Source organism: Herpailurus yagouaroundi, unplaced genomic scaffold (genome assembly GCF_014898765.1).
Source record: "Herpailurus yagouaroundi ecotype Mexico unplaced genomic scaffold, PumYag 77, whole genome shotgun sequence".
NCBI lineage: Eukaryota > Metazoa > Chordata > Mammalia > Carnivora > Felidae > Herpailurus > Herpailurus yagouaroundi.
In genome coordinates, this window is record NW_024412388.1 from 8,762,605 (window position 1) to 8,768,835 (window position 6,231).

Here is a 6,231-nt window from a genome sequence, read left to right on the forward strand (position 1 = left end):
CCGGACTGCGGCGCCCACCCCGGCCCCTGCCGCAGCCGCCGCAGCAGCAGCCACCGCTGCTTCCTCCTCCCTCTCGGTTGCCACCGGCCGTCAAACAACCCCGGCCGTCAAGCGCCGCCGAGTCTTTTGCGACACAAGGGGAAGGAAAGGGCGGAGGGAAGAGACAGGGGCGGGTCGGAGAGAAGGGGGCGGAGCTTCGGCGTGGAACTGAAAGGAGATGCAGGGGCTGGACCACCCGTTCCCCCGCTGATAGAGCGAAGTCAGAGACCGCTGGGGTCTTGGGGGGGGGCCGGGGGGGGGGGCGGAGGCGTGAGAGCGTCCAACTTACTTGTAAAAAAAACCACTGAGCCAGCCATACTGAACACGTGTTGGGCCCCATTTGCTACTGATGGTTTCAACAGCCCTACGATTTAAAAAAAAAAAAAAAAAATTTTTTAACTTTTGTGTAAAAATGACGATTTTCCCTGCAAAAAAAACCTTAGTACAGGGAAGAAAGAGAGAGAAGAAAGAAAGAAAGAAAGAAAGAAAGAAAGAAAGAAAAGAAAAGAAAGAGACAAGAAAGAAAGAAGCCACCGTAAACTAGACTTTATACAAAATATTTTGTTGTCAACTCTTCCAGATCAGCATATGGAGACACGAATCCCGCCCAGGACTGTCTCATTTCTCTGCCACACCACGTCATCTTCTTGATGTCACCCTGAGTTTTAACTTATTAAATAACATAAGACACTAAAGTCTCATTATTTGAAAATGACTTTAAATTGTGAATCATCCATGCAGAAGAGAAATTTTGCTTTGTTTCTAAGGGAAAAAATTCAATATGAGCACAGGGGAGGACAATGGAGCAATTGTTTCCACTTTGGTTTCAGGACATTCCAAAGTCAGACAGTGCTACTCAGTTGTTGAAAATTTTAAACGGTCATTTGAGGTGGCTTCTTGTGGGCTGTGAGCAGACATATGTTTGCAGAGTTGGGAATGCCAGCACCCCGTGAGAAGGTGCCTGTCCAGGTGATCCTGCAACTATGCTTACCTTTTTTTTTTTTCCAAGGCTATTATCAAAGCATAAACACAACTGTTTTTTAATAGTTTATTTATTTATTTATAATGTGTATTTTTTTAATTTAATTTTTTATTTTAAAAATTTACATCCAAATTAGAATATAGTGCAACAATGATTTCAGTAGATTCCCTAGTACCCCTTACCCATTTAGCCCATCCCCCCTCCCACAACCCCTCCAGCAACCCTCAGTTTGTTCTACATATTTATGAGGTCGCTTCTGTTTTGTCCCCCTCCCTGTTTTTATATTTTTTGTTTCCCTTCCCTTATGTTCATCTGTTTTGTCTCTTAAAGTCCTCATATGAGTGAAGTCATAGGATTTTTGTCTTTCTCTAATTTCACTTAGCATAATAGCCTCCATTTCCATCCACGTAGTTGCAAATGGCAAGATTTCATTCTTTATCCATTCATCCATTGATGGACATTTGGGCTCTTTCCATACTTTGGCTATTGTTGATAGTGCTGCTATAAACATGGGACGTGCATGTGTCCCTTCGAAACAGCACACCTGTACCCCGTGGATAAATGCCTAGTAGTGCAATTGCTGGGTCGTAGGGTAGTTCTCTTTTTAGTTTTTTGAAGAACCTTCATACTGTTTTCCAGAGTGGCTGCATCAGCTTGCATTCCCAATTGTGTATTTATTTTTGAGACAGAGACAGAGCATGAGCAGGGCAGGGGCAAAGAGAGAGACACACACAGAATCCAAAGCACAGAGCCCAATCTCAGCACAGATCACAGTCTCAGCACAGAGCCCAACGCTGGGCTCGAACCCATGAAGTATGAGATCATGACCTGAATCAAAGTTGGATGCTTAACCAACTGAGCCACCCAGGCACCCCTATTTATTTATTTATTTATTTATTTATTTATTTATTTATTTTTTAGGGATTTCTACACCCAACATGGGACTTGAACTCAGGACCCCAAGATCAAGAGTCACATGCTCCTCTTTTTTTCTTTTTAATGTTTGTTTGTTTATGTTTGAGAGAGAGACAGAGTGTGATCAGGGGAGGGGCAGAGAGAGAGGGAGACACAGAATCCAAAGCAGGCTCTAGGCTCTGAGCTGTCAGCACAGAGCCCGATGCAAGGCTCACACTCACAAGCTGTGAGATGATGACCTGAGCCGAAGTCAGACGCTTAACTGACTGAGCCACCCAGGCACCCCTCCTCTTTTTTTTCTTTTTAAGTTTACTTATTTATTTATTTATTATTTATTTATGTTGGGGAGAGCACAAGTGGTGGAGGGGCAGAGAGAGGTGGACAGAGGGTGCTGCCCCATATGGAGCTTTAACTCGCAAACCATGAAATCAGGACCTGAGCCAAAGTCCTCAACTGACTGAGCCACCCAGGCACTCCAAGAATCACATGCCCTTCTGACTGAGCCAGACAGGCAGCCCCATAAACACAATTCTTAATTCCCACCTGGAGTTCACAACCCCCACAGTATATGTTCATGAATGTACAGGAATCCATGACCTACAGTTAGAAAGACAGGATCCGTTCAACCCCCTCGAGAAGGCAGAAGTACCTGGGCGGCACAGTGTGGTGAGAACAAAGGACTGGACCAGGCTTGATTCTACCTGTGAAATGGGGATGACTAGAGAATCTGCCTCGTATATGTTTTTTTCCCTAAAGAGTTTTTATTTTTAAGCAATCTCTACACCCAACATGGAGCTCGAACTCATAATCCATAGATCAAGAGTGGCACACTTTACCGACTGAGACAGCCAGGCACCCCTGTGTCTTACATTTTTGAGGCATAATTGAGTCAATGCAGGCAAGGTATGCAAGGCGCATGACACATCGTGAGTGTTCAATAAATGTAAAGCCACATAATTATTTTGGCTATTACAAACAACTATGTAATAGACATCCATCTTGGCCTACTTACATGAATGTTTCAGGGGGAGCGATTCCTGGAAGCAGATTCCTGGGTCAAAGGGGAGCCTCATTATTTGTGCTCGTAACTCCCTTGCCACTCTCAACACTCCTCCCACCCCCAATCACCCACCCTCCCCACTTCCCACCCCTACAGGGGAATCACAGCCCTGGGTAAGCAACAGAGCTACAACAAAGCCAGGAGTCAAGAGAGGACCCTGACATCAGGCTCTCTGGGCTTCAAATCTCTTGGCCTTACCCCTTGCTAGCAAGTCACCTAACTTCCCTGGGCTTCTCCCTCCATAAAATGGGGATTATAAAATAGAGTAGGACTGGGGGTCCTGGGTGGCTCGGTCGGTAAAGCATTCGACTCTTGATTTTGGCTCAGGTCATTATCTCAAAGTTCCTGAGATTGAGCCCTGCATCGGGCTCTATACTGACAGCACAGAGCCTGCTTGGGATTCTCTCCCTCTCTCTGCCCGTCTCCCTCCTGTTGTCTCTCTTTCAAAATAAAGAAATAAACATTAAAAAAAAATTAAAACACAGTAGGGCTGCTCTGAGACTTAAGAGACACAAGCATGTGTAACATTTCACATACTGCCTGGCTTAAAATAACCATTCAGTATTTATTTTTGCCAGGAAACAAGAAACACACATACATGATCCAAAATTCTAAATGTGCTATAAGGTGATGGGTGAAGTCCTCCTCTCTCGGGGCCCCAATTCATCCGTTCTTCTCCCTAGACTCAACTACTGCTGTTTCCACTCACAGAAATTGGAGCATGTAATATACACTTGTATCTCTCTATTTTCACTTAAGGGAACAGCTTGGAAATCCTGTTAATAATTATAATAATAATTATTATTATTGTTTAAGTAGACTTTACACCCAGCACAGAGCCCACCTCGGGGCTTGAACTCACAACCCTAAGATAAGACCTGAGCTGAGATCAAGAGTCAGATGCTTAGCCGACTGAGGCACCCAGGTACCCCACCGTCATTACTATTATTAAGGGGGCTAAATGCCAGTGGGACTAACTGATGAGTATAAAGGCAGAGGGGGGCTGAGGGCCGGCTGGCAGCCATCCAACTTCAGCTCAGGTCATGATCTCACCGTTTGTGAGTTCAAGCCCCACATCAAGCTTGGCGCTTGACAGCGTGGAACCTGCTTGGGATTCTCTGTCTGCCCCTCCCCCCCCCAGCCCCTCCCCTGTTCACGAGTGCGCGTTCTCTCTCTCAAAATAAGAAAATAAACTTAAAAGAAGAAGAAGACGATGACAATGGAGATGAAAGAGCAGCCCCTACCCCTTGGCACCAGAGAACCGCCCTCCAGGCCAGGTGTCCTTTCTGCACCTTCCCAGGAAAGCCGAATCCTGTGCCTTTAAATGTGCACAACACGTGCAGCACGTACCAGCAGTAACATCTGGGCAGCAGCCACCACTTGTTAAGGAGACAGGCTCTACTTTTGGATGAAGTTTGGACCAGGTTCAAGTTCTAGCAATTTGGCAAAGGGAGCGGGAAATAGATACGGAAGGAATGGAGGGCAGGCTGCACCGGGGTGAATCCTTTCTCCAGAGGAGGCCAGCAGCCTCCCAGATTGATTTCCTCTCCTGATTTACAATGACTCTGGGCCCGTGGACCAGGGGAACCCCGCTGCCCAAGGACTTTTTCTATCCAAAGTACGACCGTTGTGACCATTGAGGTTCCCCTTGGGTCCCGGCAAATGGAGAGTTAGAACTAGGTTCTAAAGCCACCTCCCTTACTGTGGTCCCACACCAGCTGGGTGATGTCAAGCAGGGTCCCTTCACTTCTCTGGGCCTCAGTTTCCTTATTTCACAAATAGGATACTGCCTAACTCACAAGGCTGTTGTGAACACAGAATGAGAAAGAACTTTGAAATTGAACCAGGCAACATACATTCATTCTCCATCCCTCTGCCCATCCCTCCATTTCCTTCTTGAAAGATCTGGAATTTCAGTCTGTATTCTCCTGAATTCAAAAACATCCGGTGGATTCTGGCACCAAATCCTGTCTCCAGCTGCAGAAACCCCCCGCCTGCCAGGGGTCCCAGCTGGGAGATAGAAAACCTGGATCGCACCCACACCTCTTCCCTTTACTTGCCTTGTGACCTTGAGCTGGCTACTGGGTCCCTCTGTGCTCCCTCCTACCATCTGTACAGTGAGTAAATCTCTGTACGATGAGATGAGCTCCAAGGTGCCCAGGGATTGTACCCATTTTCTAACAATAACATGTGTTGGTTTTGTTTGGATTGTACAAATAGGATATATTAATTGCATGAAAAATTATAAGGGGCGCCTGGGTGGCTCGGTAGGTTAAGCGTCCGACTTCGGCTCAGGTCATGATCTCACGGTCCGTGGGTTCGAGCCCCGCGTCGGGCTCTGTGCTGACAGCTCAGAGCCTGGAGCCTGTTTCGGATTCTGTGTCTCCCTCTCTCTGTGACCCTCCCCCGTTCATGCTCTGTCTCTCTCTGTCTCAAAAATAAATAAACGTTAAAAAAAAATTATAAAAGCAATGAAAAATATAAATAAGAAAATAAAAGTAGGGGTGCCTGGGTGGCTCAGTTGGTTAAGCATCCGCGTCCGACTTGTGATCTCAGCTTAGGTCTTGATCTCAGGGTTGTGAGTTCAAGCCCTGTGTTGGGCTCCGTGCTGGGCGTGGAACCTGCTTATAAATAAATAAATAAATAAATAAATAAATAAATAAATAAAACTACCAGGAAATAATATATGTAATATATAATATATAACTATACATATATACAATTCCACACCTGGATATAATCACTGCAAACATTTGCCTGTCATTTGCTTCTGGCATTGTCTCTATTGTATTCACGAGAGTGTATTTTTACTGAGTGGGGTCATATTGTATGCCCGCTGACATTGATAGAGTATTTCCCTTGCTGAAGCAGTCTTAGGGTATTGATCTCTCTTTTCCCCAGGACCTATGCATGGCCTACTCTGTTCATTAACATCCAAGACATGCCTCTTCCAGCCACCCTTTGCCCCTCCAGGGTTTGGAGGGGGGCCTGCCGCACCCAGAGCTGCACCCAACCACCCACGCCTCTGGAGCTTACTCTGCAGGAAAGAGGCTCCCGATCTGTCTGAGGGCTTCTTCCTAGGAAGGGAGGATGCCTTTCTTTCCCCAGACTTGGATGCCCCTGGCTGACATCTGTGCCAGGAGCCCTTGGAGGTCCTAAACTAACTCCCACTAAACTAAACTAACTCCCTTCCTTCCTTCCTTCCTTCCTTCCTTCCTTCCTTCCTTCCTTCCTT